The sequence below is a fragment of the Triticum aestivum genome, chromosome 1D (genome assembly GCF_018294505.1).
Source record: "Triticum aestivum cultivar Chinese Spring chromosome 1D, IWGSC CS RefSeq v2.1, whole genome shotgun sequence".
Classification (NCBI taxonomy): Eukaryota; Viridiplantae; Streptophyta; class Magnoliopsida; order Poales; family Poaceae; genus Triticum; species Triticum aestivum.
Window position 1 is genome coordinate 98,968,552 of NC_057796.1, and position 13,748 is coordinate 98,982,299.

General features: G+C 48.7%; 1 pseudogene; it reads left to right on the forward strand.

Moving 5' to 3' along the window:
- Positions 1 to 396: 396 nt before the first annotated feature.
- On the forward strand, positions 397 to 2,750 carry LOC123180555 (uncharacterized; annotated as a pseudogene).
- The last annotated feature ends 10,998 nt before the right edge of the window (positions 2,751 to 13,748 follow it).

The following is a 13,748-nucleotide window of genomic DNA, read 5'->3' on the forward strand; positions in this document are numbered from 1 at the left end:
ATTTGAGAGCACTGTTTGGGTAGCCGATAGAGAGCCCGAGCACGTCAACCGGAACAGATGATGGGAGGCACTCTAGCCCCAAGAGGCAGGTACTCAAGCATCCTTTATAATACTCCCTCCCTCCTAAAAAAGTGTCTTGAGCTTAGTACAAATTTGTACTAGAGCTAGTACAAAGTTGAGACATTTATTTTGGGACAGAGGAAGTAGTATAATATCCTCCTGCATGAATGTTGAGACTTGATTTTAACTGCTTATTTAAAATTTAGAAGAAAAAAAATTAGCCTAGGAATAATATAGAAGACCGACACGTGGCAGCCTGCCAGTCCGAGGGGTGCGATGCAGCGTTCCAAAGGCCCGGATCCAAAGCACCGCGATGACTTCCGGCCTTTCCTCCCCTTCTCCCCACCCCCCACTCCCCCTCTCTCTGAAAAGAAGCCGCGATAGGGTTTCCTCGGCCTCGGCGGCGTTCTCATGGCGGACGGCGTGCTCATAGCGGATGGCAACCTAAGGTTGGAGGAGGCAGTAGACGAGAGTGGCTTCCTAGAGCCTTTCTTCTACGACGAGGCGGAGGTCGTGGCCGAAGCGGCGGCGGCGGCGGCGGCGGAGAGGCGGCAGCGGGAGGCTGAGGAGAAGTCGGCGGAGCATGCGCGGAAGATGGAGGAATGCAGGCGGAGAAAGGCAGCGCATCAGGCCGTCATCAACAGGATCCGCGAGTACGATCCCAAGACGGGGAAAGTCTGCTACACCCGATTCTTCAACACGGACTTCTCCGTATTTGACATCGACGAGGAGTGTAAGTCCAAAATCCAATTCCTCCATGTAATCCATGTTTTGTCTTCACATTGTATAATTATTGCCCCTCCAATGCGATACACTGACATAAACGGTGCTGTTTTGATTTTTTCTACCGCGAGCAGCTCCTCTGGCTCCAATGCGATACACTCACAAAACACCATCCAAATATACCAACTCACTCGGAAGACAGGTGTACGACGTGTCTGACTCTGTAAACATCCTCTCAGTGAAGATAGCCTCTTCGGATGTGGGATTCCCGTTAAAGGTGTACGGTACCGTGATTGCAAGAGATTACCTTGATTTTAAGTGTGTCTATCTGTTCCGTCGCCGTAGAGAGGATTACCAGCTCATCAACTCAGAGGTAGTACAGCTTTTCTTTGAAGACCATATACTTACGACAAGTCATTTCTCATTGTGTGGTGATGGCCGCTTTTTTCCCTTGACTAGTCAGTTCTTTTACATTTCTGCTCTGGAAATAAATTATAGGGTGTTGGAAATTGTATGGCTCACTCATCAGATTATAGGTTGCAATCTCTTGGTATTCATAAAAATACGCAAGTATTGTTAATGAAGCTTATGCTTGTTGTTTTGTATGGCTGGATCGTCATATAATCATGTCTTGGTATTCATAATAATACGCAAGGATAGTTAAGTGTATTCTTGTTGTTTACACATGTTTAAGCATAAGAATAATGCATGGTTATGGTGGAACAGAGGTTGCAACCCTCCATTTCCTTGTAAATTTTAGGGCCTATTGAACCGCAGGATTCCGAAAAAGCGTGAATAGAAAAAAGGGCAGGATTTTTGTGGCATGAATCTGTTTGAAATTTGTGGTTTGTAGTGCAAAGGGATCGGTAGGAAAATATCCTATGTGATCCAATCCTACAAGTCAAACAACCCACATAGGAAAAAATATTAAGGGTTTAAATCCTCCCAAACATGTATGAATATCCTTTGTACCAAAAAAGCCCTTAGTAAGATAAAAAAAGGAATGGTCATGATATCATAAGAAAATATGCTTTGAATATGGTATGGAGCAGAGTAGAACCGAACATGCTCACATACAATCAGATGTCAGAGTAAATCTTTAAAAACAGTTTTATACTTGCATGCATGACAACAACTTTCATCCGCTGCTTGTTTTTACTTCCATTGCGTTATCCAGATGAGGTTACTGCTAATCTTTTATGTGACCTTTTCTCATAGGATCAATCGTTGATCTTGACTGACCAACTCGAGGACTTGTGTTACTAGATAGTATATATTTTGAGGTGGATCTTAAGATCAAGGATGACCAAGGGAAGAGAGACCAAGAACTTAGCAAGGGACTGTGTGCGATTGATGGCATATTAATGGGAGGGGAGGAACATGGTCATGTTGGATGTGAAGACCTTGATAGCAGGCTGAGCACTGTAGAGGTGAAATTTGCAGTAGTTAAACTTGCAGTGGAGGCTACCCTTGAAATCAAGGTTCTCAAAGGAGATTTCTATGGAGAAATCACAGCTTGCACCTCCAGGATTCAGGATCGCCTTGTGCTTCATGATAGCAAAGCAGGTGGTGTAATCTGTGATGGTACTGGAATGCTCCAGTTGTGGCGCCGTGTTGTAACTGTTGGGATGAAGGATATGCTTTTATTAACGATTGCTATCCAGGCTAGTGATGTGGCAACTGCCTCTGCTACACGAACCACTAATTTCACTCCACATGTGAACGGTGCAGAGGAAGATGAAATTACCTGTGGTGCTGTTAAGATGCTTATCAAGGTCAACTGGTCATTATTTGAATTGTAAACTTTGATGCACATATGCTTATAATTGACCTATGTAATGGTTGCTAATGTGTCTCTTCGTGGAGCTAAGTAGTGTTTGATGCAATTATATTTCAGCTGTAGACTCTGATTTGTTGCCTATATGACAAGTTGAGCTATTTAGAGGTTGCTAATGTACTTGATCTCATGGAACTAAGCAGGCTCCCCGTGACTACTGTTATCTTGCTGGACTTGTGATGGAAATGTACCTGCTGTAGTCTTGACTGCAATATTATGTCTTTATATATGGTATATGGAACTGACTGTTGTTTAACATTGATTGTTGTGAGTCATGGACTATTGGAGCTGGAAGAACATCACCGGGAACATCCTACTCTTTCAGTTCCGCGTGCAATGGTGTACTTCTGTTTTGGAATCACAGTTTGGCAAGTTTTATGTTTAAAAGTTTAACTATCCATATAGCCATCAACGTATTCTGCCTATGCTGACAGCTAACTTTTTTTTACTTTGTATTTTTTTTTCTTCTGTGGGAGGCCTTTGCATTACATTTGAACGGTGATAGTTCAGTTTATATTGTGCAGGATTTTACTAAATTAGCCAGCCGGGAACTATATGTCTTGATTGTAATCCTTTTTAGAAGCTCTATTTGGATAGCTACCCCTTCCACCTGCTACAGGCATCAGATCTTGTACTGTACTCCCTATGTTCCAAAATATAAGCTGTAACGATTTAATAGTTTTCATAGTTTTCATGATGAATCTAATCTAATGATATGAATTTGGTATAGTAGATATTACTCCCTCCGTCCCAAAATAAGTGTCAACTTTGTACTAACTGTGAGACACTTATTTTGAAATGGAAGGAGTAGTATTTTTCTAAAAACTGTTTTTTTTTCAAGAAAACGCATGAGAGCGTGCGTTTCATTGCATTGTAAAGAGGGAGAGTTTGGTTACATTCCTCCTAGGAGGCTGATTACAGAGACCGGACTAGTGGACATCCCTAGTCTGGGGGGTAATGGCTTTGAGCCCTAGCGCGCCCGCATTTGCCCAAAGGGCTCCTTGATCTTCGCTACGATGGTGTTCACAGATGGGCGCGCTCCGTTGAAGATGCAGTCATTGCGGTGTTTCCATATCATCCATGGGACGAGGAGGGTCACGGTACCGAGGCCTTTGCGCATGGGCGCGGGGGTGGAGTGTCGCGCCGATTGCCACCAGTCTAGAAGCGAAGGCTCGTCGTCAGGTGGGGTGCACGGGATCCGCAGCCAGCTTAGCGTCTCGTGCCAGGTTTGCCGGGCCAAGGGGCATGCGAGGATGAGATGGTGCATGGTTTCAGGCGCCTGGTCGCATAGGGGGCACCGTGCGGGGTGTTGCAGCCCACGGCGAGCAAGCCTGTCGGCGGTCCAACATCTGTCGAGGTGGGCGAGCCAGTGGAAGAAGCGGACGCGCGGCGGTGCCCAGTGTTTCCAGGTGAGCTTCCAGGCGGCGCAGGTCGTGGAGCCGGCGAAAGTGGCCGTGTAGGCCGACTTGGCCGAGTAGACGCCGTTCGCGCTCCATCTCCAGATGAGGCGATCGGGCTCGGCAGAGAGGGTCGTGCCCGCGATCCTGTGCCAAAGCTGGAGGTATTGCCCGATCTCGTGGATGCCAACCGTGCCCTGGATATCTCGCGCCCAACGATTGTCCACCAACCCATCCACAACAGTCCGGAGTTTGCGACGGCGTTTGGGGATGCACGCGTATAGGAGCGGGGCGATCTCGCGAACGGACCGCCCGCCGATCCATCGGTCCTCCCAGAAGAGGGCGTCTGTGCCGCTTCCGAGCTGCATGGTAGTGGAGGCGAAGAAGAACGCGCGCTCATCAGCATCGAATTGGAGGTCGAAGCCTGCCCATGCCTTGGTAGTGTCCGTGCGGCTGAACCATAGCCACCGCGTGCGCAGCGCGAGGCTGGTGCGCGCGAGGTCGCGGACGCCAAGGCCACCAAGAGGGATCGGGCGGGCAACTCGCTGCCAGTTGACGTGGCAGTGTCCGTCGTTTGCCTCCGTGCGCCCGGCCCAGAGGAAGCCACGTTGGATCTTCTCGAGTGCCTTGATGGTCTTCTTGGGGGGGGGGCAGAGCCAACAGCTGGTGGATGGGGATCGCGCTGAGGATGGATTTCACAAACGCGAGGCGCCCAGCCTTGTTCATGAGGTGTGCCTTCCGGCATGGGAGCATGCCGGCTGTTTTGTCGACGACGAGCTGAAGCTGGGCTGCGGATGGTCGGCGTAGCGTGAGGGGGATGCCCAGGTAGGTGATGGGCAGCTCGACGATGGGGCAACCGAGCGAATCGACCACAGGCGCGACCTCGTCCACGCCGGCGCGGATCAGCGTGGCCGTGCTCTTGGCGAAGTTGACCCGTAGTCCTGAGGCGCGCCCAAAAAGTTGCAGGATGCTCTTGACGGTAGTGACATCGCTTAGGGTGGGGTGGCAGAAGAGGATCATGTCATCCGCATAGAGGGAGACGGATGGCATCGGTCGCCGAGGGTGAAGGCGTTGCAGGATACCCAGCTCAGTTGCGCGGTGGAGAAGGCGTCCAAGTGTGTCGACGGCGAGTACGAAGAGCTGGGCCGAAAGGGGGTCGCCCTGGCGGAACCCACATCGGTGCAGATAGCAGGGCCTGGCTCTCCGTTAATAAGCACTCTGGTGCTTGCCGAAGAGAAGAGGATGGCAAGCCAGTCGAGGAACCTGGAACCAAAGCCGTATCGGCTAAGGGCATCGAACAGGAATGGCCATCTGACCGAGTCGAAGGCGCGCGCCAGGTCAAGCTTCAGGAGCGCGCGTGGGGCGCCGAGCTGGTGCAGCAGATGAGCCGACTGCCGGACGAGGATGAAATTGTCATGCAGACTGCGTCCGGGGATGAAGGCGTTCTGGCTTGTGCTGACAAGAGTGTTGAGTTTGGGCGCGAGGCGCAGCGACAGGACTTTGGCGAAGATCTTGGCGACCAAGTGAATGAGGCTAATGGGCCTGAAGTCGCCGAGGGCGTGGGCGTCGGCACGCTTGGGCAGCAAGGTGAGAAGCGCCTGGTTGAGGCAGCTGAAGCCGCGGCCTCGCAGCGCGTAGAGCTGACAGAAGACGTCGACGAAGTCCTGCCGAACGGTGGGCCAGCATGCGCGTAAGAATTCAGCCGTGAAGCCGTCGGGGCCCGGGGCTTTGCACGCGGGGAGCCGTTTGACCGCCTGCCAGATCTCCTCGGCGTCGAACGGGGCATCCAGGTCCTCCAGATTGGCGGGGGTGATGAGGTCCGTGAGGTCGAGCGCGCAGTCCCGGGGCGCCTCCGTGCCCAAAAGCACGTCGAAGTGGGCGTAGGCAGCCGCGGCCATCTCCGCGGGGTCGGTGACCACGCTTTCACCGACAAGGAGGCTATGGATCCTGTTCTTTTGGCGCCTATACGTGCATTGCCGATGAAAGAACGAAGTTGGCATCACCGTCCTTGAGAGTGACGAGGCGGGCACGTTGTCGGGCAATGGTGCGCTCGAGGGAGGCGAGGCCAAGATATGACGCCTTGATTTGCCGGCGCAGCCAATCCTCGTGCGGGGATAGGGCGCGGTGGTCCTGTGCTGCATCAAGCCGGAGGAGGAGCTCCCTGGAGATCGCCAGCTTGAGCCGTACGTTGCCAACTGTCTTCGAACTCCAGCTTGTGAGCATGCACGCCGTGGCCTTCATGCGAAGCATGAGCCGCCTGAATGGGTCCGGGTCATGGACGGAGTGCCAGGCAGCTGTGACGATGTCCTGGAAGCCATCCAACCGGATCCAGAATTCCTCAAAGTGGAATCGCCGGTGGGTGGGTGGCATCGGGGCGCAGTCGAGAAGCAAGGGACCGTGGTCCGACACGACGGAGGCGAGGCAGCGAAGATGGCACTCCCCATGGAGCTCTTCCCAGTCAGCCGTGCAAAGGACACGGTCTAGGTGAACGAGGGTCGGGGGCGACTGCTCGTTGGACCACGTGTACCGGCGTCCGTTGAGATAGATCTCCTTGAGCGCTCAAACATGCCTGTGTTTGACTATTGAAAAACCTAAACCATCTTATATTTTGGAACGGGGGAGTATATGATTATGGGTATCGTTAGTTGTTTTAATTACTCAATGATGTTGTCGGTGCCTCTTGGTGAATTCAAAATTACGACAGACATGGTTGGCACTACAATCTGGATGTCTCGTTTTGCCCAGGACATACTCCATGCAGAGTCTGCTGTACCCAGGACATACTCCATGAAGAGACTGAAGGCTACGATAAGATGGCAACATCACATAGTTCGCTCACGCGTAGTCTTTTTAGTCCTTAAACATAAACATGGAATAGATGTAGACCGTACTGCGTTGGTAGAGTCTTAAACTATAATTTTTTTGTCTCTAATACCATATTGAGTTCATACTCTAGTCAATTTATTTAGAAAACCGAACTGATGGAGAGAGACGGATAAACGCTGATAACGCCCATACGTGTGGGCATATTAGACATCCGCCCACACGTCATGTGTGGCGTAAGCAGGAGGCGGCCTACACGGGCCATGTGTGAGCGAACATTAGAACTGCCCACACGTGTGGGCGCAACTACTTTGTGCCACGCGTCCAACAAACTACTACTCATCCTCACCCTGCGTGTGTGGCACGAAGCAAATCTGCCCACACATCCCGGCGAACCCGTGGGATGACACTTTAGTTACCCTAGGGGGATGGCAACTTTAGTCACCCGGGATGACAAATGCAGTTGCCATGTCTAAGTGTGTGATTAACTAGTTGTCACGTGTGGTCCAACCATAGTTGCCATGTGTGGTCCAACCATAGTTGCCATGTATGGTTAATCACAGTTGCCATGTGTGTTTACCTAGTTCCACGTACGAACAACTGCAGTTGCCATCTAGCAACGAATCATAGTTGTCATGTATGTTTACCTAGTTGGCACGTACGCGCAACTGTAGTTGCCATGATAGAGGCGGGGTGTCCCGATCTTTCGATGAGATGATAACTATCGATTTGGTGGAGACGACTTTGACGATCCGACTACAAACGTGCACGACGTTGCACCTTGGCAATCGCTAAACCAACTCTGAGAGGTTATTGACCATGCCGGAGCACGATCAACCTGACCACGAAGGTCTATTCCTGCACGCAATCGAAGAACAAGCAAGAATATGATAATGCAATCTGAATATTGCAAATATAGATGAAGTATTGATAAAGGTGGGGATCCGGAAGCGGTCTTGGTCTGGTCGTTGGACATAAACAAAGTACACGAAGTTGCAATGGCTAACTTTTAACTAAACAAATCCCCAGGAAAAAGCTACTAGATGGATCTACTTATATAGGAGCAAGGGGTGGCGGCCAAGGAGGTGGGAGGACGTCCCAAGGCAGCCTAAAACCAACCCTAGGTCGTACAAGGCTCATGGGCCCAAGTGGAGGTGATGCAACACCTTTGACTTGTTGTTTGACTCGGATTCTGCTGCAGCGTCAGATTGTTTCGTCCATATCTCAACGATCCGGACGAATTTAAAGGTGAATCCAATTGGGTTGGAAAGAGGACGAAATCTACTTTCCAACAAAAAAAAAGAATCACCCAATTCGGAGTCCGTATGAAAAAGTTGTTGGCGTTTTGAGTCAGGTATGTCTGTGCAGTCCGAATCTGAATCCAGAACGTGAGAGACTTGGACTCTATCTTCTCTTGGCCCAAAAGTGACGTGAGAGGACTTTTTGAACAGAACCTAAACTTCTCCTTTTGCCTTATCTTCATATGTGGATTGTACAAATGTCTCATACACCTGCAATTAGACAAAACACAAAAGTGTGTGAAGTATTTTTGTTCTGGATAACATAAATAGATTATTGAATAGTTTGCACTAGAAATCACCTGACAAATATGCATGTATGCAATATTTTTGGTCGTATCCAAGGTAGTCATGTCCTCATCATCCTCCCCTTCTTGAAAACAAAACCGTCCTCGGCGTTGCTTAATCTAAAATCTGGCTAACAAAAGAGACAAGGTGTACACGTTGTATATGTATATGTCATCCGTTTTTACTGACCTCATTCGGTGCACATGTGACACAGTTATACAAGAGCACCCTTCAAAAGTCGTGAAATGTAAAGCCAATATATTATCACAAGAACTCAAAGGCATGAAAATATTGCAACTCAGTTTGCACATATAAGTGAAGCTCTTATTCATATCAAAAGATTGACAATGTTTATTATTAAACCATCCCAACATTGATGAGCCATCACCAAGATTAGAGGTCATATCAAAATGATTAAACATTGGCACAATTATTTTCAAACATATTTGATCCAAATCTGATTTATTCCCTGATTCACTTGATTCTTTTGCATCGATAGTTAATTCAATGGGTTCACTCAAAATTGTTTGATCACATGGCAAAGTCAAATCATCAACGTAGTCCTCTAAAGTAGTTGGTGTGATCAAAGTAGTGGGTAGCTCACCGCATGGTGCACTTAAATTGACAAGACATTCATCATACTCATGTGGAGGTGGAAGATTAGTACCTTTGTCATTACCTCTTATAATCAACTCAGATGATGTAGGCACTCTCGGTGATGATGTGTCACATGGTGGAGGTGATGTAGTCCTCACAACAACGGATGTGGTTGTCATAGTATACCTAGTAGTTGAAGGGACAACCGTATCAACTCTTGGAATGTGCATCTCGCGCTTGTTCTCCTTGTGGGCAACACGTCGTTTTATTTCCTGTTCAGCTTTGCAAGCAAGATGAAACAAATGGTCCATAGGATAACACTCTTCATGAATTAGTATCTCCTGAATGTCACGATTTAATCCTCCCAAAAATCTATCCATAAAATCTTCTTCACTTTCTTCTAAAGAGGAATGCAGCAAGGTAGTTTGTAAAGTATCATAATATTTCGTTACGGTGTCACTACCTTGTTTTAAATGTTGCAACTTTGTAATCATGTCATGAGTATAATAAGCGGGAACGAATGTATGTCGCATGGCAAGTTTCAAATCATCCCAAGTAGTAGGTATATCATTAGGGTGTAACCGACAATATTTACTCCACCAAACTACATCATAACCAGTGAAAGAACCAACCACAACCTTAACTTTTTTACGTACATCAAAATTATTGGAAGCAAATATATTATTTATGTCAAACTCCATTCAATATATAAAGCAGATCTAAAACGGCCATTAAATGGTGGTATAGAAACATTAACCTGATCATGTGCATTTGGATGTTTGTGCACCTCTCGTGACGGTTGTGGTATTTGCATAGGTGATGGCACGTCTCCCACTATCGACAAACCCCATGAATTGACTCTAGATCCTGTCATGATTAGTAGAAACAAGAAACAAAATTCAAGAATAATGTTCCTATGAACTACTAGGATGTGGTGGTAAAGCGCTCACAGTAAAGCAAATATCAATATCTTACAAGTTCTTACCAAGCAGCAGGTGATGACAGGCAACCAGCGGTGTCAAATAACTCTGAAGATTGTGTAAAGCGATTGCCAGGGGAACGTACATATACACGGTGCAGAAATATGTGGAGCTGGGTTGGCTATATATGTGTGACGCCCGGATAATTAAGCTACAGTAATTCTCTGCTAATGATGCCACGTCACTTCGATTACTGTTGCTAAACTCGTGTTAGTTCGAAACCGATTCAAATTCAAAATCAAGCAAACAATAAAAGTTTTCAAATATTAAAACTAAAATGTTCGGAGTGAACCAAATATTGCATAGGTAATTATGGTGGAGAAACCACACCTTTATAAAATGTTTAAGTACTATAAGATGAATTAAACAGCAGTAAAAACAATTATTTAAATACCTTTTGTAATTAATAAAATGTCAAACTAATTTATTTGAGGACTAGACTTTTTGTGACTATGGGTTAAGTTGAAATACTAATTTAGATGCTGCGTGTATATTTTAATAAAACTAAAATAATAGGAAACAAAACTAAAACAGAAAAAGTAGAAGAAATATAAAAGGAAAATAGTAAGACAATAAGAAAGGAAAGAAAGCCCTCCCCCGGGGCCAACCAGCCCAGCTGGCCACTCCAGTCGGCCCGACTGGACCGGCCCACCCCACCTCACCTACTAACCCCCCATGCCTCGCACACGCACACGCGCGTCGCGCTCCGGTCGTCCGCTGGCCACGCCCTGTGCACGTGCTACGTGCCCCGCCGTGGTCCTGCACGCTCCATCGCCGCAGCCCACCCCGGCCTCCTTCCTATACGCGCTCACCGCCCGAGGCCGCGCCCCGTCCAGCCGATGCTGCTGGTGCCTGCTGCCGCTACCTCCCGCTCCTCCCGCCACCGCACCTGCTCGCGCTCGCCGCCTGCGCCCTGACCGCGCTCCGCCTCCGCCTACAGCTTGCCCCTGCGCCCCCTCCCCCGCTCCGCCTGCTACCGCCAGGCGCCGTCGCTCCCCCTGCCGCCGGCATCCGCTTCTCCGCCGGCCGCCACGGCCACCACCACTTCCCCCTGGCCGGAGCCTCGCCGCGCCCCGGCGGCCTTCGTCCGCCGCGCCCCCTCGCCAGTCCCGTTCGGGCGGACGCCCGCGCCCGACGCCCGACCCACTTTGGCCTATGGGCCACTGACCACTGGGCCAGTGCCCCCCGACCCTATGACATGTGGGGCCCCACCCCCCAGAACGATTTTATAAAAAAGGAATTAAATAAAAATAATATAATTAATTAATTAAGATAATTAATTAAATTAATTAATCCTGTTAATTAATCTAATTAAGCCTAATTAATTAACCTAATCACTTTAATTAAATTAACTAATCCTGTTTAGTTAACTAAGTCAATGACCAGTGGGACCCACACGTCAGCGACCCAGTCAACACCTATGTTGACTGCTGACGTCATGATGACGTCAGCAAACACTATTCTGGATAATGTTGAATTAAAATAATTGAATAAATTCTAAAAATGATTAAATATTTTAAAATTAATATAAAATAAACCGTAGCTCAGATGGAAAAACTTTGTACATGAAAGTTGCTCAGAACGACGAGACGAATCCGGATACGCAGCCCGTTCGTCCGCCACACATCCCTAGCCTAGCGAACACGCATCTTTTCCCCTCCGGTTCATTTGTCCAAAAACACGAAACATCGGGGATACTTTCCCGGATGTTTTCCCCCCTTGCCGGTATCACCTCCTACCGCGTTAGGGCACTCCTAGCACCGTTACTTGACATGTTATGCATCTGTTTGCATTGTATTCATTGTTTCTTCCCCCTCTTCTCTCCGGTAGACTACGAGACTCACGCCGCTGCTGGTGCCCCGATCGACTACGTTGTTGACGACCCCTCCTTGCCAGAGCAACCAGGCAAGCCCCCCCTTGATCACCAGATATCGCCTATTCTTCTCTATACTGCATGCATTAGAGTAGTGTCGCATGTTACTGCTTTCCGTTAATCCTATTCTGCTGCATAGCCTGTCTTTGCCACTAGTGTTGTTACCTTTACCTGCTATCCTAATGCTTAGTATAGGATGCTAGTGTTCCATCAGTGGCCCTACACTCTTGTCCGTCTGCCATGCTATACTACTGGGCCGTGATCACTTCGGGAGGTGATCACGGGCATATGCTATATACTTTATACTGTTACATTACTATGATACTGTTCGGAGATGGGGGCTGAAGGGGCAGGTGGCTCCATCCTGGTAGAGGTGGGCCTGGGTTCCCGACGGCCCCCGACTGTTACTTTGTGGCGGAGCGACAGGGCAGGTTGAGACCACCTAGGAGAGAGGTGGGCCTGGCTCTGGTCGGCGTTCGCGGATACTTCAATTAACACGCTTAACAATATCTTGGTATTTGATTGAGTCTGGCCACTGGCCTATACGCACTAACCAACTACGCGGGAACGGTTATGGGCACTCGACGTCGTGGTATCAACCGAAGCCTTCTTGACGTCAGCGACTGAGCAGCGCGCGCCAGATTGGACTGGAACGCCTGCTCTTATATTAGGGAGGCTAGGTCTGCTTACCGGCCGCGTACGCAACGTGAGGTGTGCAATGGGTGATGGGCCTAGACCCCTGCGCGCATAGGATTTAGACCGGCGTGCTGACCTCTCTGTTGTGCCTAGGTGGGGCTGCGACGTGTTGATCTTCCGAGGCTGGGCATGACCCAGGAAAGTGTGTCCGGCCAAAGGGGATCGAGCGTGTTGGGTTATGTGGTGCACCCCTGCAGGGAAGTTTATCTATTCAAATAGCCGTGATCTTCGGTAACATGACGACTTGGAGTTGTACCTTGACCTTATGACAACTAGAACCGGATACTTAATAAAACACACCCTTCCAAGTGCCAGATATAACCCGGTGATCGCTCTCAAACAGGGCGACGATGGGAGGATCGCCAGGTAGGATTATGCTATGCGATGCTACTTGGTGAACTTACCATCTACTCTCTTCTACATGCTGCAAGATGGAGGTGGCCAGAAGCGTAGTCTTCGACATGATTAGCTATCCCCCTCTTATTCTGGCATTCTGCAGTTCAGTCCACCGTTATGGCCCTTTCCACATATACCCATGCATATGTAGTGTAGATCCTTGCTTGCGAGTACTTTGGATGAGTACTTGATACGTCTCCAACGTATCTATAATTTTTTATTGTTCCATGCTATATTATATTCTGTTTTGGACATTATTGGGCTTTATTATACACTTTTATATTATTTTTGGGACTAACCTATTAACCGGAGGCCCAGCCCAGAATTGCTGTTTTTTGCCTATTTCAGAGTTTCGCAGAAAAAGAATATCAAACGGAGTCCAAACGGAATGAAACCTTCGGGAACGTGATTTTCGGAACGAACGTGATCCAGAGGACTTGGACCCTACGTCAAGACATCAACCAGGAGGGCACGAGGTAGGGGGTGCGCCTACCTCCCCAGGGCGCCCCCTCCACCCTTGTGGGCCCCACGTTGCTCCATCGACGTACTTCTTCCTCCTATATATACCTACGTACCCCCAAACTACCAGATATGGAGCCAAAAACCTAATTCCACCGCCGCAACCTTCTGTACCCGTGAGATCCCATCTTGGGGTCTGTTCCGAAGCTCCGCAGGAGGGGGCATCGATCATGGAGGGCTTCTAACATCAACACCATAGCCTCTTCGATGATGTGTGAGTAGTTTACCTCAGACCTTCGGGTCCATAGTTATTAGCTAGAT